At 44.4% G+C, this 25,796-nt stretch overlaps 1 protein-coding gene across 2 annotated transcripts in view; it reads left to right on the top strand.

Annotated features, from left to right (window-relative positions):
* LOC126239060 (chordin-like protein 1) overlaps positions 1-25,796 on the top strand; it is a 625,989-nt gene that overhangs the window by 368,475 nt on the left and 231,718 nt on the right. The gene's annotated exons all lie outside the window — the stretch shown is intronic.

Genomic DNA, 25,796 nt, shown 5'->3' with positions numbered 1-25,796 from the left:
ACTGAAACACCCGCCTTACAGTCCTGACCTGGCTCCATGTGGCTATCATCTCTTTGGGAAACTGAAAGACTTTTTTCGTGGAACAAGATTTGAAGATGATGACTCCCTTGTGCACGCTGCCAAACAGTGACTCCAGCAGGAGGGTTCAAGAATTTTACCGTGTGGGTTTACAGGCGCTGGTTCCAAGATGGCGTAAGGCAGTTGAGAGGGATGGAAATTATGTGGAGAAATGAAAATGTTGTTCCTAAAGGATGTATCTACACACCGTAAAATTTCAAGCATGCAGAACAAAAGATGGATTTAAAAAAAAATAGTGTGCATTTCTTTTGGAGTGACCCTCGTATTAGTATTATGACTTGCCGTTAGACGCCGGTATTGGCAAAAATGGTTCAAATGGTTCTGAGCACTATGCGACTTAACTTCTGAGGTCATCAGTCGCCTAGAACTTAGAACTAATTAAACCTAACTAACCTAAGGACATCACACACATCATGTCCGAGGAAGGATTCGAACCTGCGACCGTAGCGGTCGCTCGGCTCCAGACTGTAGCGCCTAGACCGGTATTGGCAACTGGTACGGCGACGTAGGTCTGAAACACAAGCATCACTGTGCATTACAGTTGTAGACAGTCTACATGGGTCTGGAAGGAGTGGGCAAGGCTTTACTCGTAAAGAATTGCAATACTACTGCTGCTCTTCTCGAATTTCGACGCATTAAATAAATGCGAAGAGGTCTTCTTTCGCAGCGTGGTTGAGAATAAGATTTGGAAGTTCGAATTAATTGGCGATTAGGGAATTGCTCCCGGGCCAGTTTACCACAAATCATTGACGAAGTTACTCTAGCCATGGCTGAGAATTCTGGACGCAATTTGTGATCTTCAAGCAGTGCACGAATTGTGTCACGAGAGTTGAACATTCCATGGTCCACCGTTCTAAAAGTGCTACGAACAGTTGTGATATGGTATCTCTAGTGCTGTTCCAGGTTGTAGATGCAGATGGGTGTCACATTCAGCAACGTTTGATATCTGGAACATAAACAATGTACGCAGTTAATAAATGTTGCCTCTCATGTTATGCAAATCAAAATATGTTTCTTTCAACTGTTTATTCGTTATTTCTCTTCCGAATATCCTTACAAATGTTTCCACAAAGTTTCGTTGTCCTACAATCATTCGTTTTTCATGGGATCCTCTCAAGCAGCGAAAGTTTAATTTCAACCATCCTCCAGATCAAATTCGATTCTACTAATTTAGCTTCAAGTCAAAACAGGCTAAAGTTGACCATTCTGGCAGAAAGCGTGTTCACACGACTGAGGGATATCAACATCTTCACACTCCGCCTGGCGCCCCAATTCACACAGTCGCCGTGTATATCGACAGAACGTCCTACTCATTCTGCTGAATGGGTCGCTTGGAATGTACGGATCACTTGCTCATTTCAAACGAATCATTCAGCATTGACGTAGGAACTGCTGTCGATTTTTATGATGGCAGCATGGCTCTCAAGGAATTATGTCACAACTTTATTCGCCAAGGCTTAATCCAATGGAAACTGTAACAGGTTCGTAGTCCTCTTCGGAATACCATGCACTAAACGAAAGCAGTCGCTATCTCAGTTTCAACACCATAGTACTGTACTAGTCGCAGCCGTGTTGAAGGCGGCGTACCCTTGCTATGCTGCAAACTGGAAACCATTTCATTTGGTATCAGTGACCTTGTCGTTTCTATATCACAGAGCAGATGTGTGTGAAATCTTATGGGACTTAACTGCTAAGGTCATCAGTCCCTAAGCTTACACACTACTTAACCTAAATTATCCTAAGGACAAACACACACACCCATGCCCGAGGGAGGACTCGAACCCCGCCGGGACCAAAAAAATGGTTCAAATGGCTCTGAGCACTATGGGACTTAACAACTCAGGTCATCAGTCCCCTAGAACTTAGAACTACTTAAACCTAACTAACCTAAGGACATCACACACATCCTGCCCGAGGCAGGATTCGAACCTGCGGCCGTAGCGGTCGCGCGGTTCCAGACTGAAGCGCCTAGAACCGCTCGGCCACTCCGGCCGGCTAGAAGAACTGACATTTCTGACGAGCCGCCGCTGTACGAAATACTTCGAAATAAATTCGCTGCCTGCATTGTCTGTTCTTTCAGACATGCATGTAAGCAATACAAGCTTAGTACCAACACTACTCGTAGTTCGTTGTAAACTAGCTGCAAAAAACTCATTGTAATTTTTGAGGACCCATTAATTATATTAGGTAGTGGGTTATTATCTATAATAAAAGATTAAGAAATAAAGAATTCCTTTTCTATATAAAAAAGCCTGGGCTGTTACTCGACGACAACAACAGTGGTCTCGATACCTCGCAGTCTCACTCTCCCTGTTGCGACAATCCAACTACTGTCGCGAGCATCAATGGATGAATTTAGTGGACTGAGACATACGGATGTCGACAGTGTCACATGGTAGTTTGAATCAGTCCGGGGAGGTTGCACGGATAGCGATTCGAGGACTCGCATTAATAAGCAGGAAATCCGGGATCTAGTACTGGGCTGACACAAATTTTCATGTCACTAATGGGTAGTTTTTTATATCTGTACAGCTGATGCCAGTATATTCACAGTCAGCGAATCTATTTCGAACTAAGATGGAGTAATCGGAAAAATTTGGAACACGGTTGTAAAGAATGCAGATAATCATGTAAATTTGGGAGAAAATACATTCTGTGTAAAGAAAATAAAATTCTGAGATTGCTCTTAATTTAAAACCTTAAACGAAGTACTTATCAGTAAGAGAAAAAAATTTTGATTCGATAACAAACCTGTGATGATCATGAACTTGAAAACAAAGTTACGAAACAGTTGTTTGTTTATGTGGTTGAAGTGGTTCGTTTTACATCCACCTACTTTTACAAGTCGCAAAACTAATCTTGGTCCTGAGCACAGGCGCACTGAAGGTGGTTTTTATGGAATACCAAGTATTCCAAATTGCCCGACATGTCGTCTTGGGCTCCACAACAGAACTAACTGTATCCGTACCCTTTTACTTCATAAATTACGTGGTTTTAATCGTTAGTGTAAATTTTCAATAATTGTTGCGTATTTTTGAATACTTGCCTGCAAAAGTTCTGTCAAACTACAAAAACGATTTGTCTGTGATGTAACACATACGATGTCTGAAGACGAACTGACTCTCTTCCAAGATGCTACTCCCAGCGAGTGTAAAATGAATGTGCGCAACGGAGAATAATAAACGCTAAAATGAAGATTTGACCTTGTCTGACTACCCCTGAAGCAGATCTTAGGATCTCTTAATTACAATCTAAACATAAATGAATGATGAAGGCAAAACTTTGTTCCTGCTTATATATTTATTGTAGATTAAAAAACCTTTATATTACAAAGTTTACATTTCCTAAGTAAAATTACTAATCAATTGCCCAACTCTGCCCCTTATTACGACTGCGTGGTCTATTATCAATAACGCTAATTGACTGACATCATCTACGTACCAAACACTAAAAGACACTACTTTCAAAGATGATCTACGGTGGTGCGGGACCTCAGTGGAAATAAACTAACGTGATCACAGCTGCTTAGCTTTTATAGTCCTAATAAGCCGAAGCAATTTGCGATATCACCGTATGTACTGCGTCCGCTGTGTCGAAGTGATGGTTCTCCTACGCGTCTGCAACGATAGAAGAACTCCAAACACAAATAAACTCTTTCAAACACTAGGACGGCAAAAGGCGGTCCTCTGACTAATATACTCTAATACTGTCTTCTCCTCTCTGTGTTCTACAGACGAGAAACGCCAACTCCCAGCCGCAAAGACGGAGTTCAGATAACGTCTCAACGTAAGTATAGGCAGATGAAGTGCTCTCAATTACTGAACGCTGCGTAGTCAATGACGACTTTCATCCCGGAGGTGAAGTCCAGAATCTTATAGGTTCGCAACACTACAGTTCCTAACTGTTCTAACTATAAACTTTTCTGAGAGCAAAGACAACAAGTCCGTCTTTACCAACAAAGCTGATATCAAGCGACTGTCACACACGGGTGCTCACAACGGAAGACCTCTCCACCGCTGGCCTCCCAGCAAGGCTCGGCTCCCCACCATCGTAATTCCGGAAACGAATCATATTCCCAAAACCACGGAATATTCTCCCTCTCTACAGATTCTTCCGAACGCCGACGAAACATATTTTAGTCTTTTGTTGTCCAGCGCGGAAAGTTTGCGAGGAAAAACCTATACCCGTACAATGGTACGCTTCTGAGTAAAAATCCTTGGAAGTAACCCAGCCTGCGTGGTTTCTGATGTGCCGCTTCTTCGTTCCTCTCATCTGCGTCCAAGATTTTCGTAGTTTCCGAAGTATAATCCTTTCGGTTCGGCTGCAAACCGACCGATCGCGACTCTGTTGTGCTCCAGCACTTAGGTGCTACGACGTCCGGCTTGCCATTTCCTGTGTTTAAGCAGGACCAAAACATGTGTCGGCCTTCCACCCAGAGCATGAGTTCCGCCTGCTGTTTCATTTCCACTGGCGTTCCAACCTCTACTAGTATAGGCACTCATTCATTATGCCATTTTTATAATAAAGACACTCCGTCACTTTTCATGCAATAAGCGTCAACAATTATTTACAAGGTGTATGTGACAATGTCAGTCCCCTTTAAATATTCATATATACGATGTACAACCTATCAAATGGTATCTAATTGTGGTTGTAGTTTACGGCGAAGTATGTGAATGAGCGCTTGTAAGAAAAATGGCTCTGAGCACTATGGGACTCAACTGCTGAGGTCATTAGTCCCCTAGAACTTAGAACTAGTTAAACCTAACTAACCTAAGGACATCACAAACATCCATGCCCGAGGCAGGATTCGAACCTGCGACCGTAGCGGTCTTGCGGTTCCAGACTGCAGCGCCTTTAACCGCACGGCCACTTCGGCCGGCGAGCGCTTGTAAGGTGTGAAATTATAGCCACCTTACACGCTTCACGGCATCACAGGAATATTTTGAACCAGATCATGCATCTCTTGCTTGGAACAACCGCTCGATGCTTGAGAAATAACATTTGCCCGGCTATTCCATAATATCTGACTTTTCTTGCGCCGTAAAACTGCTCGCATTAATATCGTGTGCGCGCTGTCACATACCGCTGCACTGCACTTTCTCATAATTCTTTCAGTGAATTTGTATTTTACAGTTGGGCTCCCCTGCTACTAATTTTACGAGGGGCGTTCAGTCAGTCAATAATATATCTTTTTTCTCTTGGCCAATTTCGGTTGAGAAGATGCGGAATTTGTTGTGGGGCATCGTGGGATATTCCCGTTTCATCCCCTATACTTTCATGAGATTCTGACAGGTGGTGACGCCTAGCCTTCAAAAAGCGTACGCAACGAAGATGCATTCGAAGCAGAGGCGTGTCAATCAGTTTCTTTTGGCGGAAAACCAGAGCACAGCAGATATTCATAGGCGCTTGCAGAATGTGTACGAATACCTGGCAGAGAACAAAAACACGGTGAGTTGTTGGGCGTGGCGTCTGTCGCCATCGCAACGAGGTTGCGCAAACCTGTCCGATTTCCCGCGTGTTCGTTTGCCACAAATATGCGGACGAACTTCTCCGTCACAATGCAAGGCCTCACACAAGACTGCGCATCCGAGAGGAGCTCACCCGAAACTTCACTCAACTGTTCTTCTTCAACCACCCTACAGCCCGGCTCCAGTATCTTCCGACTCCCATCCGTGTGGCCCACTGTTTGATGCACTCCCCGGGTAGCGGATGATGGGAGGTTATTGATGGAGCACGACTTTGGCTCCCGACGTCGACCAGTGGAGTGGTACGTGAGAACACACAGGCGGTCTGAGTAAGGTGGCGTAAGACCGTCCCGTTGAACGGAGATTATGTTCAAAAATAGGGTTTTGTAGCCAAAAGAGTGCGGAATAATATGGTATATTGGAATCCTGAATAAAACCGCCTGCTCTCAGAAAGAAAGTGTTGCATTTCGTATTTAAAGCACCTCGTAGAATCCGAGCTGCTGTGTAACTTGACGCATCCCTAAGGCGATGGACACTGAGCAGTTTTTTCGGTGGTCGACGTTTCGCGGCGTTTTTTTGAGCCCTATGGATGAATGATGAGGTGATATTTGCAACAGCTGGCCTCCGTGTTCTGGGATCGACGTAGCACACACAGTGAGCTCAGTGCCTCATTTATAATCTACATCTACATCTACATGATTACTCTGTTATTCACAGTAAAGTGCCTGCCAGAGTGTTCAGTGAACCACCTTCAAGCTGTCTCTCTACCGCTCCACACTCGAACGGCACGCGAGAAAAACGAGCACTTAACTTTTTCTGTGCGAGACCTGATTTCTCTTACACTCCTGGAAATTGAAATAAGAACACCGTGAATTCATTGTCCCAGGAAGGGGAAACTTTATTGACACATTCTTGGGGTCAGATACATCACATGATCACACTGACAGAACCACAGGGACATAGACACAGGCAACAGAGCATGCACAATGTCGGCACTAGTACAGTGTATATCCACCTTTCGCAGCAATGCAGGCTGCTATTCTCCCATGGAGACGATCGTAGAGATGCTGGATGTAGTCCTGTGGAACGGCTTGCCATGCCATTTCCACCTGGCGCCTCAGTTGGACCAGCGTTCGTGCTGGACGTGCAGACCGCGTGAGACGACGCTTCATCCAGTCCCAAACATGCTCAATGGGGGACAGATCCGGAGATCTTGCTGGCCAGGGTAGTTGACTTACACCTTCTAGAGCACGTTGGGTGGCACGGGATACATGCGGACGTGCATTGTCCTGTTGGAACAGCAAGTTCCCTTGCCGGTCTAGGAATGGTAGAACGATGGGTTCGATGACGGTTTGGATGTACCGTGCACCATTCAGTGTCCCCTCGACGATCACCAGTGGTGTACGGCCAGTGTAGGAGATCGCTCCCCACACCATGATGCAGGGTGTTGGCCCTGTGTGCCTCGGTCGTATGCAGTCCTGATTGTGGCTCTCACCTGCACGGCGCCAAACACGCATACGACCATCATTGGCACCAAGGCAGAAGCGACTCTCATCGCTGAAGACGACACGTCTCCATTCGTCCCTCCATTCACGCCTGTCGCGACACCACTGGAGGCGGGCTGCACGATGTTGGGGCGTGAGCGCTCGACGGCCTAACGGTGGGCGGGACCGTAGCCCAGCTTCATGGAGACGGTTGCGAATGGTCCTCGCCGATACCCCAGGAGCAACAGTGTCCCTAATTTGCTGGGAAGTGGCGGTGCGGTCCCCTACGGCACTGCGTAGGATCCTACGGTCTTGGCGTGCATCCGTGCGTCGCTGCGGTCCGGTCCCAGGTCGACGGGCACGTGCACCTTCCGCCGACCACTGGCGACAACATCGATGTACTGTGGAGACCTCACGCCCCACGTGTTGAGCAATTCGGCGGTACGTCCACCCGGCCTCCCGCATGCCCACTATACGCCCTCGCTCAAAGTCCGTCAACTTCACATACGGTTCACGTCCACGCTGTCGCGGCATGCTACCAGTGTTAAAGACTGCGATGGAGCTCCGTATGCCACGGCAAACTGGCTGACACTGACGGCGGCGGTGCACAAATGCTGCGCAGCTAGCGCCATTCGACGGCCAACACCGCGGTTCCTGGTGTGTCCGCTGTGCCGTGCGTGTGATCATTGCTTGTACAGCCCTCTCGCAGTGTCCGGAGCATGTATGGTGGGTCTGACACACCGGTGTCAATGTGTTCTTTTTTCCATTTCCAGGAGTGTATTTTATCGTGATGATCATTTCTCCCTACGTACCGGTGGGTGCCAAAAGAATGTTTTCGCAATCGGAGGAGAAAACTGGTGAGCCAGATTTCATGATAAGATCCCGTCGCAACGGAAAACGTCTTTGTTTTAATGATTGCCACTCCAATTCACGTATCATGTCTGTGGCACTATCTCCTCTATTTCGCGATAATACAAAACGAGCTGCCCTTCTTTGTACTTTTTCGACGTCATCCGTCAGTCCCACCTGATGCGGAAACCACACCGCACAGCAATACTCCAGAATAGGGCGGACAAGCGTGGTGTAAGCAGACTCTTTAGTAGAACTGTTGCACTTTCTAAGTGCTCTGCCAACGAATCGCGGTCTTTGATTTGCTCTACCCACAACATTATCTATGTGATCGTTCCAATTTAGGTTATTTCTAATTGTAATGTCTAAGTATTTTGTTGAAGTTAATATGTTAGTTAATATGTACGAGATATAGATAATTCATTTTCACTTTGACAACTAGTCACCACAAGTGACCGGCTAGTGTTATCAAACACTGGATGAGTATAGTCTCGGTAATACGCGCTCCGATCCAAGCAAAAGCTAGTTTTTCAGGCATGTCAATATTTAAGCCGTCTTATCTGTTCACCTATATGTCGTACAGTGATGTAATTTTCGGATACATTCAATGGTTTATGCCGATACTGTGTGTAAAATGTGTTGCGAATGGAGTTAGAAGTAAAAAAGTAATAAATTAAAAGAGGTTGAAAAATCAGCGCCGTGCAGCGTGGCCGCGCGGTTATAGGCGCCATGAACGGACTGCGCGACCACTCCCGCCGGAGGCTCGAGTCCTCCTTCGGGCATGGGTGTGTGTGTGTTGTTCTTAGCATAAGTTGGCTCAAGTAGTGTGTAAGCCTAGAGACCGATGACCTCTGCAGTTTGGTCCCTTAATTTGAAAATTTTTGAAAAATCAGCCAACCAGTTGCAAGCAAAGGTTTATTAGCCCTTGACCTAGGTTTCGATATTTCTAAAAATATATTCATAGGAAGGAGTGGGCCTTGCTACATCACACGATGGTACGTTAGATTAGATGTAGCCGAGCGGCTCTTATCATATATAAAATTGACAAAGCAAGTATTATCCCAAGCCATGGCTTTAGATAGCCACCAGATTACATATATCGTAGTTCAGAATAAATGCTCACTAGTGAATGCCCCCCATGTAGGGGCACTTGTCAACGTAAAATTGTTACAGGAGTCATAGAATAAAACATTTGCGTAAGTTACGTGTACATCACGCCAGAGACTAAGGTCAACGTCATGGCTGAAACTGAAGTTTTACTGCATGAACATTGAAAATGTAGTACGTGGTAAACTGTTTTTCCTTTCACTCTTCTATAGGGATAACCGCCAAAAAGTTTCGTGAATATTTGAAATTACGGCGTACAGTTTGTTGGAGGTCAATAAGAGCTCTCATTCTCAAACACTGGCTGAATGTAGTCTGGGTCATTTGTGCATCACGAGTTCTGCTGCCCCGAGACGTATGCACAATTTCTAACTTTAATACTTATCTTCTTCTTCCTGAAACGTTTCTGCTTATGCAGGTCGTTCGCGGGTCCTCTTCCAAGCTTTTATTTTCTTCCACGGCCTATCATTTAGCATCTCCTCCCACTGCAGTCATCTTCGGTTCACAATTATTCGCAACTGTTTTGAAGCTCATTCTGGACAATTTGATAGAATGATTTGGCCAGCCAGATCGCCAGACATGAATCCCATCGAACTTTTATGGGACTTAACCGAGAGGTCAGTTCGTGCACAAAATCCTACACTGGCAATACCTTCGTAATTACGGCAGGATTAGAGGCAGCTTGGCTCAAGATTTCTGCAGGGGACTTTCAGCGACTTGTTGAATCCATACCAAGTCGAGTTTCTGCCCTACACTGGGCAGGAGGTGGTCTGACATGATATTAGGAGGTATCGCATGGCCTTTGTTATGAGAGTGTAATTCACAGTAACTGTGTAAAGGCTACTACACTGCTGTAGCGCTTACATTGTATTATTATTATTATTATTATTATTATTATTATTATTAGTGTCAGTGCTTAGGCGTGAAGCATAGGCAGCCTGAAGCCTTCCAATTTCTGCATTTAGCAGGCTTAAGTACAGTCCATACATTTTAATTTGGTTGACTTGAAATGGAAGAACAGAGTGTGGGTGAATCACGTGTCGCTAGGGAGACGAGCAATGCGGAGAAAGCTTGTTTCGTATCAAATGTGTGCCCTCAGAGTGGATAATTAGCATTGTTTTCTGGGAAAGAGTTGAAGAGTTCAAAAATGTTCAAATGTGTGAAGTCCGAAGGAACCAACTGCTTAGTCATCGGTCCCTAGACTTACACACTACTTTAACTAACTTATGCTAAGAACAACACACACACCCATGCCCGAGGGAGGACTCCATCCGGCGGGAGGGGCCGCGCAGTTCATGACATGACGCCTCAAACCGCGCGGCCAAGTTGAAGAGTTGTGTGTGACACTTGCAGTGTACTGAGAATTACTTCATTATTTTTTAAAAAAAGCTTGTTACAAGTAATTAGTACCAATGGTCTCACTGACTCATTATTAGTTCGTCATTTAAGAAAACACCAACAAAAACTAAATGTCAGCTATCTTTCGTCATTTTAAAAATGAAAGTGTGAAAGAAAGTTCTTTGGAAACTCCAGGTTGGAATATCAACAATATTAGGAAAACGACGGATTGCTACTTAAAAATGACCCGAAGAGTAGCAAATATCCACAACGAAAAGACCGTTACACGTTACAGATTACGACGAAAGCCTTGTGCAGAAAAGAAGCCGTTTTCCTTGCTGAAGAAGCCGTTGGCCGAATGTTATAATGTGTATCAGTCTTTTCGTTACGCCTGTCTGCAATTCAGCAGGTCAACTTAACAGTGAGTAGCCATTTATCATTTTCCCAAAGAAAATTACACTACATCTACATCTACATCTACATCTATACTCCGCGAGCCACCTTACGGTGTGTGGCGGAGGGTACTTATTGTACCACTATCTGATCCCCCCTTCCCTGTTCCATTCACGAATTGTGCGTGGGAAGAACGACTGCTTGTAAGTCTCCGTATTTGCTCTAATTTCTCGGATCTTTTCGTTGTGATCATTACGCGAGATATATGTGGGCGGTAGTAATATGTTGCCCATCTCTTCCCGGAATGTGCTCTCTCGTAATTTCGATAATAAACCTCTCCGTATTGCGTAACGCCTTTCTTGAAGTGTCTGCCACTGGAGCTTGTTCAGCATCTCCGTAACGCTCTCGCGCTGACTAAATGTCCCCATGACGAATCGCGCTGCTTTTCGCTGGATCATGTCTATCTCTTCTATTAATCCAACCTGGTAAGGGTCCCATACTGATGAGCAATACTCAAGAATCGGACGAACAAGCGTTTTGTAAGCTACTTCTTTCGTCGATGAGTCACATTTTCTTAGAATTCTTCCTATGAATCTCAACCTGGCGCCTGCTTTTCCCACTATTTGTTTTATGTGATCATTCCACTTCAGATCGCTCCGGATAGTAACTCCTAAGTATTTTACGGTCGTTACCGCTTCCAATGATTTACCACCTATGGCATAATCGTACTGGAATGGATTTCTGCCCCTATGTATGCGCATTATATTACATTTATCTACATTTAGGGAAAGCTGCCAGCTGTCGCACCATTCATTAATCCTCTGCAGGTCTTCCTGGAGTACGTACGAGTCTTCTGATGTTGCTACTTTCTTGTAGACAACCGTGTCATCTGCAAATAGCCTCACGGAGCTACCGATGTTGTCAACTAAGTCATTTATGTATATTGTAAACAATAAAGGTCCTATCACGCTTCCTTGCGGTACTCCCGAAATTACCTCTACATCTGCAGATTTTGAACCGTTAAGAATGACATGTTGTGTTCTTTCTTCTAGGAAATCCTGAATCCAATCACAAACCTGGTCCGATATTCCGTAAGCACGTATTTTTTTCACTAAACGTAAGTGCGGAACCGTATCAAATGCCTTCCTGAAGTCCAGGAATACGGCATCAATCTGCTCGCCAGTGTCTACGGCACTGTGAATTTCTTGGGCAAATAGGGCGAGCTGGGTTTCACATGATCGCTGTTTGCGGAATCCATGTTGGTTATGATGAAGGAGATTTGTATTATCTAAGAACGTCATAATACGAGAACACAAAACATGTTCCATTATTCTACAACAGATTGACGTAAGCGAAATAGGCCTATAATTATTCGCATCTGATTTATGACCCCTCTTGAAAATGGGAACGACCTGCGCTTTCTTCCAGTCGCTAGGTACTTTACGTTCTTCCAGCGATCTACGATAAATTGCTGATAGCAAGGGGGCAAGTTCTTTAGCATAATCACTGTAGAATCTTAAGGGTATCTCGTCTGGTCCGGATGCTTTTCCGCTACTAAGTGATAGCAGTTGTTTTTCAATTCCGATATCGTTTATTTCAATATTTTCCATTTTGGCGTCCGTGCGACGGCTGAAGTCAGGGACCGTGTTACGATTTTCCGCAGTGAAACAGTTTCGGAACACTGAATTCAGTATTTCTGCCTTTCTTCGGTCGTCCTCTGTTTCGGTGCCATCGTGGTCAACGAGTGACTGAATAGGGGATTTAGATCCGCTTACCGATTTTACATATGACCAAAACTTTTTAGGGTTCTTGTTTAGATTGTTTGCCAATGTTTTATGTTCGAATTCGTTGAATGCTTCTCTCATTGCTCTCTTTACGCTCTTTTTCGCTTCGTTCAGCTTTTCCTTATCAGCTATGATTCGACTACTCTTAAACCTATGGTGAAGCTTTCTTTGTTTCCGTAGTACCTTTCGTACATGATTGTTATACCACGGTGGATCTTTCCCCTCGCTTTGGACCTTAGTCGGTACGAACTTATCTAAGGCGTACTGGACGATGTTTCTGAATTTTTTCCATTTTTGTTCCACATCCTCTTCCTCAGAAATGAACGTTTGATGGTGGTCACTCAGATATTCTGCGATTTGTGCCCTATCACTCTTGTTAAGCAAATAGATTTTCCTTCCTTTCTTGGCATTTCTTATTACACTTGTAGTCATTGATGCAACCACTGACTTATGATCACTGATACCCTCTTCTACATTCACGGAGTCGAAAAGTTCCGGTCTATTTGTTGCTATGAGGTCTAAAACGTTAGCTTCACGAGTTGGTTCTCTAACTATCTGCTCGAAGTAATTCTCGGACAAGGCAGTCAGGATAATGTCACAAGAGTCTCTGTCCCTGGCTCCAGTTCTGATTGTGTGACTATCCCATTCTATACCTGGTAGATTGAAGTCTCCCCCTATTACAATAGTATGATCACGAAACTTCTTCACGACGTTCTGCAGGTTCTCTCTGAGGCGCTCAACTACTACGGTTGCTGATGCAGGTGGCCTATAGAAGCATCCGACTATCATATCTGACCCACCTTTGATACTTAACTTAACCCAGATTATTTCACATTCGCATTCGCTAATAACTTCACTGGATATTATTGAATTCTTTACTGCTATAAATACTCCTCCACCATTGGCGTTTATCCTATCCTTGCGGTATATATTCCATTCTGTGTCTAGGATTTCGTTACTGTTCACTTCCGGTTTTAACCAACTTTCCGTTCCTAATACTATATGCGCACTATTTCCTTCAATAAGAGATACTAATTCAGGAACCTTGCCCTGGATACTCCTGCAGTTTACCAATATTACGTTAACTTTTCCTGTTTTTGGTCTCTGAGGACGGACGTTCTTTATCAACGATGATAATGTTCTCTCTGGTAAGCCGTCAGGTATTTTATCGTTTCGCCCAAGGGGGGGTCCCTCTAACCTAAAAAACCCCCGTGTGCACGCCACACGTACTCTGCTACCCTAGTAGCTGCTTCCGGTGTGTAGTGCACGCCTGACCTGTCTAGGGGGGCCCTACAGTTCTCCACCCAATAACGGAGGTCGATGAATTTGCAACCATTATAGTCGCAGAGTCGTCTGAGCCTCTGGTTTAGACCCTCCACACGGCTCCAAACCAGAGGACCGCGATCGACTCTGGGCACTATGCTGCAGATATTAAGCTCAGCTTGCACTCCGCGTGCGATGCTGGTTGTCTTCACCAAATCAGCCAGCCGCCGGAAGGAACCAAGGATGGCCTCAGAACCCAAGCGGCAGGCGTCATTCGTTCCGACATGTGCTACTATCTGCAGCCGGTCACACCCAGTGCGTTCAATAGCTGCCGGAAGGGCCTCCTCCACATTACGGACGAGACCCCCCGGCAAGCACACCGAGTGCACACTGGCATTCTTCCCCGACCTACCCGCTATTTTCCTGAGGGGCTCCATAACCCGCCTAACGTTGGAGCTCCCTATAACTAATAGGCCCGCCCTCTGTGACTGTCGGGACCTTGCCGGAGAATCGGCCACTGGCCCAACAGGCGAGGCATCCTGTGGTGGCTCGGAAACGATGTCATCACCACTAGGAAGCACCCCGTACCTGTTGGAAAGGGGTAAGGCAGCCGCCACGCGGCCAGATCCCACCTTCGCCTTTCGGCCAGGCACGCGCGAGCCCACCACTGTCCGCCATTCACCCTGGAGTGATGGCTGACCGGTAAGATGCTCACTGCCGGAAGACGCAGCGACATCAGGGGTTCCATGTGATTCCAAGGCCACCGAAGTAGGCATAGGTCTCACCACAGTTGCCCCAACGCCACTACGAGCCGACGCCTGCGCCTCGAGCTCGATGAGCCTAACAGACAAAGCCTCCACCTGTCCCCGAAGAGTGGCCAATTCTCCTTGCGTCCGCTCACAACAACCACAGTCCCTACACATGACTATGTTTACCCTACTCTATACGGTGACAAATTCCCAAGATAATCTTCTGATGAGCTACTCTGATAATCAAGAAACACTCACTGAAATACGAGACGCGAAAACTACGCTAGGTTTTCCCAGAAAAACTATTTAAAAGCTAAGCGCAGCAAATAAGTACAAAAACACTTATTGAAATAAAAGGTTCTACCTAGTAAGCACTCGAACACGCAAGAAATTACAAAAATAAACTAGTAATTACACAGATAACTGAAAATAAGTCGCTGCTGTTTGTAAAATATGTAAGAAGCAAACGGTGTACTCGCCTTAGTAGTAGCAGGAGCTAGCGATGCGCTCTCGCTGACGGTCTAACTGACAATAAAATTGCTACACCAAGAAGAAATGCAGATGATAAACGGGTTTTCATTGGACAAATATATTATACTAGAATTGACATGTGATTCCATTTTCACGCAATTTGGGTGCATAGATCCCGAGAAATCAGTACCCAGAAAACCACCTCTGGCCGTAATAACGGCCTTGATACGCCTGGCCATTGGCTCATACAGAGCTTGGATGGCGTGTACAGGTACAGCTGTCCATGCAGCTTCAACACGATACCACAGTTCATCAAGAGTAGTGACTGGCGTATTGTGACGAGCCAGTTGCTCGGCCACCATTGACCAGACGTTTTCAATTGGTGAGAGATCTGGAGAATGTGCTGGCCAGGGTAGCAGTCGAACATTGTCTGTATCCACAAAGGTCCGTACGGCACCTGCAACGTGAAATGTAACGTTCACTGTTCAAAGTGCCGTCAATGCGAACAAGAGGTGACCGAGACGTGTAACCAATCGCACCCAATACCATCAGGCCGGGTGATACGCCAGTATGGCGATGACGAATACACGCTTCCGATATGCGTTCACCGCGATGTCGCCAAACACGGATGCGACCATCATGATGCTGTAAATAGAACCTGGATTCATCCGAAAAAATGACGTTTTGCCATTCGTGCACCCTCGCTCGTCGTTGAGTACACCATCGCAGGCGCTCCTGTCTGTGATGCAGCGTCAAGGGTAACCGCAGCCATGGTCTCCGAGATGATAGTCCATGCTGCTGCAAACGTAGTCGAACTGTTCCTGCAGATGGTTGTTGTCTTGCAAACGTCCCCATCTGTTGACTCAGGGATGGAGATGTGGCTGCACGATCCGTTACAGCCATGCGGATAAGATGCCCGTCATCTCGACTGCTACTGGTACGAGGCCGTTGGGATCCAGCACGGCGTTCCGTATTACCCTCCTGAACCCACCGATTCCATATTCTGCTAACAGTAATAGGATCTCGATCAATGGGAGCAGCAATGTCGCGATACGATAAACCGCAATCGCAACAGGCTACAATCCGACCATTAACAAAGTCGGAAACGTGATGGTACGCATTTCTCCTCCTTACACGAGGCATCACAACAACTTTTCACCAGGCAACGCTGGTCAACTAGAGTTTGTGTGTGAGTAATTGGTTGGAAACTTTCCTCATGTCAGCACGTTGCAGGTGTCACCACCGGCGCCAACCTTGTGTGAATGCTCTGAAAAGCTAATCATTTGCATATCACAGCATCTTCTTCCTGTCGGTTAAATTTCGCGTCTGTAGCACGTCACATTCGTGGCAATTTTAATGGCCAGTAGTGTATGTAAAGGCTACTACACTGCTGTAGCGCTTACACTGTATTATTATTATTATTATTATTAGTGTCAGTGCTTAGGCGCGAAGCATAGGCAGCGTGAAGCCTTCCAATTTCTGCAGACAGCAAGCTTAAGTACAGTCCGTACATTTTAATTTGGTTGACTGGAAATGGAAGAACAGTGTGTGGGTGAACAAGTGTCGCTAAGGAGACGAGTGGTTGCGGAGAAAGCTTGTTTCGTATCAAATGTGTGCCCTCAGAGTGGATAGTTAGCTTCGTTTACTGGGAAAGAGTTGAAGAGTTGTGTGTGACACTTGCAGCGCAGTGAGAATTACTTCATCATTTTTTTAAATGTAAGTAGTACCAATACTCTCACCAACAAAAACTAAATGTCGGCTATCTTTCGTCATTTTAAACATGAATGTATGAAAGAAAGTTCTTTGGAAACTCCAGGTTGGAATATCAACAATGTTAGGAAAACGACGGATTGCTACTTGTAAAAATGATTCGAAGACTAGCAAATAGCCACAACGAAAAGACCGTTACACGTTACAGATTACGGCGACAGCCTTCTGCAGCAGAGAAGCCGATTTCCTTGCTGAAAAAGCCGTTGGCCGAATGTTATAATGTGTAACAGTCTTTTCGTTGTGCCTGTCTGCAACTCAGCAGGTCAACTTTACAGTGAGTAACCATTTATCCTTTTCCCAAAGAAAATTATTTTTCATTCTAACGTTTAGTTAGAAGCTAATGTTGATGTTGGGGTGTTCCAACTAATATCTGATTGCATCCAGAAATAATAGTCTCAGAAAGACTGGGAACCATTGCTCTACGCTATGGAACAAATCTTAAGTCGTAGTCTTCTTTTCGATCCATCTATAAAGTCTAATTAAGCCTTCGACATTTCCATTATATGGCGTCCGGATGACTGGTCAAAAGCCCTCTATCAATGAACGCAAACACCTACCCGTCGTCTTCCTGTCTTTCTCTTGTGAAGAAATCTCAGCGAGAGGTATTCAGACTGATGTACTGGCAAAGCTCAAAGGCACTGTTTCAATCGGCGAACTCCGACCGTTTCGAGATGGGCCCGCTCATTTCGCCTTGTCGCGTGATATCCTACTGTCAATACCGTGAGCAAGTTTTTAGGCCTGCGGGTCCGCCTGAGATCGTTAATATCTCTTGAGAGAGGCAATTTCAGTTTCATTTGGCCGGAACATTCTTCGGGAAGTTGCGGAGTTGTAGGCGCAGGGGTGCCCGCTTCGCATAGGGGGCGGCGAGATACTCTGTGGTCTTCCACTGTGGGCGGCAGGGGGCTGGGAGGGGGGAAGGGTTGGGAGTGCTGCGTGGTGGGGGGAATTGCGTAGGCGGATCGCAACTGATTCGCCTCTCACGCAAGCGGCGTGATGAGGCGTGACCTCGCTGTCCGTGTATAGCAGAGGGAACGAAACAACTTTGTTCATTATTTACGCACTGCAGCCGACATCTCGCTATCGCTTACAGCTTCTTTCGCAGCAACTGTTGAAGGCTGTCAAGCCATCTTGTTTCTTCTGTTGTGAGTAGCTCGGATGTGATCTCACGGCTGTATGCGTGCGCCCCCCGTCTCCCGCTTTCGTTATGCAGCGTGGAACATCGACTGCGACTGCTATCTCCATACGCTGCTGGTATCCAGGATCTGGATTTAGTCTAAATTTACTCCTCATGCCACTCCACAGGGCGCGGCGAGAACTACTTCGTGCCAATGTTAGCGATTTTCTGTTCTGTTTTGTTCGTTTATTGACGGAGGGCAAAAATAAAAAAGTGTCCAAATTCAGTCTCCAGATCGCTCTCTTTATTTCCATATAAACGGATTCTGGTCAGCTGCCTATCGTCAGACCTACTTCAAAAAATTATTTTATAATTAAGATTGGTGCAAATTACAAATGGCTCAAAATTTATGTTCAGAAAGCTTCAAGATTCTTAAGAAATTAGTTATAACGTTGGTGTATAAGTTCGTAGCGTCACAAACACAACAGATACATGTAACCGAGAGTTTAGCCATCAGTAATGTGTCTTCCTTCACTATTGACAACAGTCTGCCAATGCTGGTGTAGCTTTTCAATTCCGCGACTGTGAAGTCAAGAGGTTTTGAGGTGAAGAGCTCCGTGGAGCCATGTTTGGAGCGCATTTTCATCCGGATAGGAAGTTTCGTGAAAGTTGTTCGATAGAGCGGAAAAGGTAAAAACCTGCAGGCGCGAGTGAATAAAGCTGGCGCGGAATGACTTCCTAACCCGACTCCTGTATAGAGTTTTCCGTCAGTCCAGCAGAATGCGGGTGGGCGTTATCGTGGAACAGTATCACTTCACACTGCCTGCCTGGTCGTTGCTCTTAGATTGCGCCTGTAACACTTCTCAGTTCTTGACAATAAATGTCAGCTGTGACGGTTACACCTTGGGGAAACAATTCGTAGTAAATAATAAAGTCGTTGTTCCACAAGATGCATAACATTAAATTTTGTTTTTGTATGTCCATCCTTTTGACTGGAGGTCTGGGGGACCACGACTGTTCACTAATTGTAAGGAAATGAAACACTCACAGCCATCCTTACTATGTTACACTACTGGCCATTAAAATTGCTACACCAAGAAGAAATGCAGATGATAAACGGGTATTCATTGGACAAATATATTATACTAGAACTGACATGTGATTACATTTTCACGCAATTTGGGTGCATAAATCCTGAGAAATCAGTACCCACAGCAACCACCTGTGGCCGTAATAACGGCCTTGATACGCCTGGGCATTGAGTCAAACAGAGCTTGGATGGCGTGTACAGGTACAGCTGTCCATGCAGCTTCAACACGATACCACAGTTTATCAAGAGTAGTGACTGGCGTATTGTGACCAGCCAGTTGCTCGGCCACCATTTTCAGTTGGTGAGAGATCTAGGGAATGTGCTGGCCAGTCGAACATTTTCTGTATCCAGAAAGGCCCGTACAGGACCTGCAACATGCGGTCGTGCATTATCCTGCTGAAATGTAGGGTTTCACAGGGATTGAATGAAGGGTACAGCCACGGGGTCGTAACACATCTGAAATGTAACGTCCACTGTTCAAAGTGCAGTCAATGCGAACAAGAGGTGACCGAGGCGTGTAACCAATAGCACCCCATACCATCACACCGGGTGATACGCCAGTATGGCGACGACGAATACACGCTTCCAATGTGCGTTCACCGCGATGTCGCCAAATACGGATGCAACCATCATGATGCTGTAAACAGAACCTTGATCCATCAGAAAAAAAAGACATGTTGCCGTTCGTGCACCCAGGTTCGTCGTTGAGTACACCATCGCAGGCGCTCCTGTCTGTGATGCAGCGTCAAGGGTAACCGCAGCCATGGTCTCCGAGCTGATAGTCCACGCTGCTGCAAACGTCGTTGAACTGTTCGTGCAGATGGTTGTTGTCTTGCAAACGTCCCCATCTGTTGACCCAGGGATCGAGATGTGGCTGCACGATCCGTTACAGCCATGCGGATAAGATGCCTGTCATCTCGACTGCTAGTGATACGAGGCCGTTGGGATCCAGCACGGCGTTCCATATTACCCTTCTGAAGCCACCGATTCCATATTCTGCTAACAGTAATTGGATCTCGACCAACGCGAGCAGCAATGTCGCGAAACGATAAAGCGCAATCGCGACAGGCTACAATCCGACCTTTATCAAAGTCGGAAACGTGATGGTACGCATTTCTCCTCCTTGCACGAGGCATCACAACAACGTTTCACCAGGCAACGCCGGTCAACTGCTGTTTGTATATGAGAAATCGGTTGGAAACTTTCCTCGTGTCAGCACGTTGTAGGTGTCGCCACCGGCGCCTACCTTGTGTAGGTAGGCTGTTTAGGTTTTTATGCTGGTAACGCCACGTAGCGCTCTATAGAAAATCACTAGCTGTGCTGTGTGCAGTCTCTGGCTGGTTTGCATTGTTGGAATTTGCTATTGTAGTGTTGGGCAGTTGGCTGTTAACTAGAGATGGGCAAACTGAAACACGTAACTGTTTCGAAACAAATGTAACAGTGCAAAACGATGTTTCGAAACAGTGAAACAGTTTGTGTTTTGTAATCTAATAAACCTACACATTTTATCATGTTGAATGTTTACTGTATAAGTATGTCCATCTAAACATAAATGAGGTGCGAGAGCGCTAATCACATTGCAGAAAGTATGAAACTATCACTTAGGCGTCTTGGCAGTTTCGTATTTCCTGAAACAAATGCGCTGCTTTCGTTTCGTGTGACTTTCATACTTTTCAATTGGCTGAGGACAGCCATAGCTGAAGACAGAAGAACCACCACGAACGGAACTGGAGGTGGGAGCAAACTGCAGAAACCACGGATATGCCACTGGGATTCCCACATTCCGTTAGTATGGGTAATACACCCATCTTGATAATTTCCATGCACACAAAGGGAATCATTGTGGGTAATAGGCACAGTGACTATAGACTCACAAATAATGCCAAATAATTCGAATAAATAACAAAATATAACAGAAATAAAATTTGTCTTTCAGGTGTATCGAATCGTTACTATAAATTCACTATGCTTCCCAGCGCTTCCCGTTCACCATTACACTATCAATGAAATGTCAAACAGATTGCTTGCCGTTATACCTACATCAAATTTATGTATATGTCTAATAACTGTCACTTTACGCTTTTTTTTATTCAAAATGTTGTAGGCTCACTTGCGTTTCTTAAATTGATTATTGTACATGACCAGAGAAACGTATGTTATAAAAAAAAGTAATTTAACTGAATGATTTTCACATATTTATTATTTTGAATGTGAATAGTATGCGTTGTTTTATTGTTTGGTTAATGTTTATAAAGCAAATGTTACGCCATTTCGGAATCGGTCAGTCATCTAGAAACGAAGCTTTATTTTCGGATATCTTAAGCTTCATGCTATTGCTTGTCAAAACGATTTCGACTCTCTTGAAAGTGTTTCACGGAGTGGTATGTTGTGTTTCAGTACCTGTGTCGAGCCCGAATCTCGTCCGACACAGAGCGGAATGAAACTTCACTGTTTCGATACTATTAGTCCGTTCCAAGCACAGGTGGACTGAAACAGCCTTATTTTGAAACAACGATACAGTTTCTGTGTCTGGCTCGAGATCGAATCTGGTCCGGTTATCCGAGACAGGGGCGGAATGAAACACCACTGTTTCGAAACAGTGAACCGCAGCCGTTCCGAAACACTGAAACAGTTCCACGTATGGGTACACTATCGAAATATAGAAACAGTGGCCAAGTCAACTGTGAACAGCGCGTAGCGTTGCGCAGTTGGAGGTGAGCCGCCAGCAGTGGTGGATGTGGGGAGAGAGATGGCGGAGTTTTGAGAGCGGATGATCTGGACGTGTGTCCATCAGAGACAGTACATTTGTAGGAATGGATGTCATTAACTGATATATATTATGACTTTTGAACACTGTTAAAGTAAATACATTGTTTGTTCTCTATCAAAATCTTTCATTTGATAACTATACCTCTCAGTAGTTAGTGCCTTCAGTAGTTAGAATCTTTTATTTACCTGGCAGTATTGGCGCTCGCTGTATTGCAGTAATTCGAGTAACGAAGATTTTTGTGAGATAAGTGATTCATGAAAGGTTTAGGTTATTGTTAGTCAGGGCCATTCTTTTGTAGGGATTTTTGAAAGTCAGATTGCGTTGTGCTAAAAATATTGTATGTCAGTTTAGTGTTGATCAGAATAAGTAAAGAGAGAAATGTCTGAGTACGTTCAGTTCTTCTCAGCTGTTTAAAAATCAAATAATGTAAGAGGTTTATAAGCACAGTAATTCATAAATTTTTCTAAGGGTATGTTTCAATATTTTCTCCCCCTTATATTTTCAACAGTGTCCTTTATGGATTAATATATTTCATACATAAAAATGCATCTGAGCACAACATGCAAAAAAATCAGTTCTTTAATACGTTTAAACTTTAAAAGAAACGCAGAGAATGCCAAAGTTCGCTTCTCTTCCTGTTATCTGGCGGCTGTAGAGTTACTACTGCGCCAGGCCTAACACCGCGTCACCCTGAGGTTCCTTCTGTCGTGTCCAGTTCGCCGACGCCAGTCTGCTGAGGGTGCCGCACATCTTCAAATAAATTCAGCAAAACAGAATGTTTGTAATCTTACTTTTCAAGGTCACCATGAATCACCTCGAGTATGTAAAGCCGAAGACTCATATGCGAAACATTTTTGGATAACGAAAGCTTATTTCAAGTACTTGTAGAGTTGTACTTCCAGCTCTATTAAAAAAATTCCGATACATTAAACATGCAGTTCTAACTCAAGTAAAGCTAGAGGAGACACTTCGATATTTGACATCTGGCGATTACATCTTTCCAATATTATGCTTGTATCACGTTCTAAAAAGTACAGTGTCAATGTTTTTGTGTGAAATGTTGGACGTTATTTACGATGCCGTGAAGACTAATTTTTACTCTTACACCACAAATACTACGAAATACGAAACCTTGTTACTTCCTTTCTCAAAGCGATCGGGTTATTGTTTAAAGAGCATTGAAGCTTCTACTACAAGAATGTAATTTTCTGACTAGTATTGCATTAATTTTCACCAATTTTAGAGTAAAGTGATCTGCTGTGAAACCACAAGTCTACCTTTCAGTAATGAAATAGTGCTTGCTTACTGACACACAAATTTTATCCATGCATCAGGTAATGCAAATATCATCTACTTTCATCACGTAAATTAACCATTATGTGCTCATAACATCTTTGGCAAAATCTTTATACAGCGAAGTCCTTCATGCTACCACTGTAGCATAATAAACAGCATAAACAGCACTCGCAACGACGTCTTCTGTAGAGATCCTTGCTGTGGTGTATCATCGAAACTATTTATTTTCGTAATACATGCCTATAAATCATATGGAAAAGTCAATTTATCCACATTTTGCAGCTTCAAACTGGAAGTATGAATTAAGAGTCACCTTCATCACAAATCTTCGCGTTTTGTTAAATACACGATGCATTTCGGACCCTGTGGGTCCATCATTAGGTGTAACTTGCCTTAATACATGATTTATTTTTCTCGTGAATGAGGTGAAATGCCTATTGCTGCCATGAAAATATTTGATGTTAGGTTATGAATTTCGTAAGTCAAATGCGGAAAATATGTGCGAAACGGTGGAAAAAATGAACAGTGTTAACCTGCCACATAATCTAAGAAGAGCGATTTAACTTTTGAACACCATCATACATTATTTTCTCCACCCTGTTCCTGTACATCACTTCACTCAAGAGGCACATTTGCATGCACATGTTTGTAAACACTTCACAGATGTTGTTGTACTTGGTGTGATCAAAGACCTTTTGCACTACGAATAAATTCTTCTTTGATCACGCTATGTACAACAGCATCTATAAAGTATTTATAAAAATGTGTAAGCAAATGAGCCTCTTGAGTGAAGTGATATGCATGAACAAGATGTAGAAAAGAATATGTGATGATCTTAAAAAGTTAAAAACGCTCTTCTTAGATTATGTGGTAAGTTTACGCTGTTCATTTTTTTCTACTATTTCGCACATATTTTCCGCATTTGACTTACGAAATTCGTATCTAATATCAGTTTCATGACAGGAATACGCATTTCACCTCATTCAGGAGCAAAAATAAATCATGTATTAAGTTACACCTGATGATCGACCCAGAGGGTCCGAAATGCATCCTGTATTTAATGAAACACAAAAAAGTTTGTGACTGACAGCGTCTTTTAATTCATACTTCCAGAATATGAAAAAAATCAATTATGACATGTTAGCGTCAAACGTGGCGGCCCCCTCTGACGCTAATGGCAGGTGGTAGAAGGAAAGTTAAGCGTTTTTATCTTTGTGGCATAGCGTTTTTCCATCCATCACATATATATTTGTAAGACTTGTCTGGTAATTCCAGTAACTGAGGACAGTGTGTACACTACTCGCCACGCTCTATTCGGGACAGGTGAAGCTGATTTACATGCATTCGGCGTCTTTCTAGTAGCAAACACCTTATTGCTGCACTCGTTTCCAATCACAGAGACGCGTCGTGGTATCCATTCCACCTCTGGAGCTTAAAATATAACTACTTCATACATAGAACAGTTTCTAACCTAACCTTATGTCTTCTACGCCGCAAAAAACTAACGAATGAGGTCGGATGCATCGTGACCAAGCTGTCGGCCGATGTTATTGGGCGACCTCTGGCGGCAGCGTCTGACGAGCGTTCTCGGTGCTACTGCGAACGCATCCTAAGAAGGTATGTGAATCAGGCCTGCGGTTCGACAACAGTTGCCGATGTCTGCTGTAGAGCACTGTTTCCCAACCTTTCTGAGACCATTACCACCGAATGCAATCAAATAGTAGCTGGTAACCCCCTCTGCCACTCCGACCATCATCGTCAGCGCCTAAGTAAACCTTTGGATGAAAAAGAATTTTCTTTGAATACTTTCATTTTTAAAATAACAAATTATAAATGACATTTAGCTTTTGTAGGAGTTTCATTAAAGTGATAACTAATAACGACTCATTGAGACTACTAGTGCTGCTTATTGCCAACAACCTTTTTTAAAGAATGATAAATCAATTCTCAGTGCATCGCGAAGGCCACTGACAAACTGTTCCTCAGAAAAGAAAGCTAATTCTCCACATTGATGGCAGACGCTCGTTACAAAACTCCTCTCCCTAACGACACTTGCTACGCCCACACCCTAAACCCCCATTTAAAATCAATCAAATTAAAATGTGTGCTCCATACTTCGGCGCACTGTTCGCATCTCTTTACTTCTGAACTGGCACAAGAGTTCAGGCAGCTCATGCTTTGTGCCTGGCCACAGCCACTAATAATACGTGTAATAATAATACAGTGTAAGCCCTGCAGTAGCCATTATGTAGTTACTGTTATGCTGTGGTGTCAATTAGTTTCCTGTTGTCAAGCGAATAATGCAGCAATTTATGGTCTTTTGCGGAAATTACTACAACTCCGAGAAGACGTCTTCATCAGACAGTTAAGCATATGTAGTGAATATGTCTCAATTTTACCGTAAGTGTTACTACAAACTACGGGGTGTTCAAAAAGTCTCTCCGCAGTGCCGTATGACTGTTAGCCGCGCGTGCCTTATGATTGTTCGCCTGCCTGGGTTACTTCCCTTCAAGTCGACTCTCCCAACATTCAACTGTTTCGTTTATCTCAGCCAGTGTCAGTAGTATCGTTGGTGTGTGTCGTTACGTGTTGACGTGGACGTTTAAGATTTGTTCCTTTTGTTCGTTTGTCACTGTTAAAATGTTAACCATTGAAGAACGTTTATTTTTAGTCGAACAAGTTCAAATGGCTCTGAGCACTATGGGACTCAACATCTTAGGTCATCAGTCCCCTAGAACTTAGAACTACGTAAACCTAACTAACCTAAGGACATCA

The sequence above is a fragment of the Schistocerca nitens genome, chromosome 1 (assembly GCF_023898315.1).
Source record: "Schistocerca nitens isolate TAMUIC-IGC-003100 chromosome 1, iqSchNite1.1, whole genome shotgun sequence".
In the NCBI taxonomy this organism is placed as follows: Eukaryota; Metazoa; Arthropoda; class Insecta; order Orthoptera; family Acrididae; genus Schistocerca; species Schistocerca nitens.
Note: the sequence above shows the minus strand (reverse complement) of the source record. Positions and strands in the feature narration are given on the sequence as shown.